This window comes from Diaphorina citri, unplaced genomic scaffold (genome assembly GCF_000475195.1).
Source record: "Diaphorina citri unplaced genomic scaffold, Diaci psyllid genome assembly version 1.1 scaffold57450, whole genome shotgun sequence".
Classification (NCBI taxonomy): domain Eukaryota; kingdom Metazoa; phylum Arthropoda; class Insecta; order Hemiptera; family Psyllidae; genus Diaphorina; species Diaphorina citri.
The window spans coordinates 1-445 of record NW_007434740.1 but is presented as its reverse complement, the minus strand read 5'-3'; the positions used below and the strand labels follow the sequence as shown (position 1 = coordinate 445).

The 445-nt window shown below is 43.1% G+C and overlaps 1 long non-coding RNA gene across 1 annotated transcript; it reads right to left on the bottom strand.

Moving 5' to 3' along the window:
- Positions 1–3: 3 nt before the first annotated feature.
- LOC113473669 lies at positions 4–445 on the bottom strand. The gene is made up of 2 exons (XR_003395587.1): positions 378–445; positions 4–65 (listed from the first exon to the last, which is right to left on the bottom strand). It is a non-coding gene; the product is annotated as an uncharacterized LOC113473669 (long non-coding RNA).

Genomic DNA, 445 nt, shown 5'->3' with positions numbered 1-445 from the left:
AGGGGTGGACTTGCGCCATTCAAACTGGGAGGTGATGTCTGATATGGTGGGGGTGGTGGAGTTACCTGAGAGGGGCATGGGGGAATAATTCGTGTTAGTATTAGAAATAGGACCCTATTAATTTAAATAGGAAAATACTAGGAAGAAGAACTTTCTGGTGTTCTCGTGTTGCTGTTGACCCAGCACCTAAATGGGAAGTATTGTGTCTCTTCTCGCCCATCTGATACTACGACACAGACCACACGAGTCTAATGTAGCAGTTGTTTCATTGCTATGAAATTAAAACGGAGATGAAACACTCATCTTTTCTTTAATCCTTCTATTCAATTCTTCTCGCTTCGACTTTGGGATGATAAGACCTGAAATAAAGTACTCACCTAAGGTACTGAAATTGGCGCCCAATTCCTGGCGCATCTTCTTGTCGCGTACCAAATCCCGTCCTATT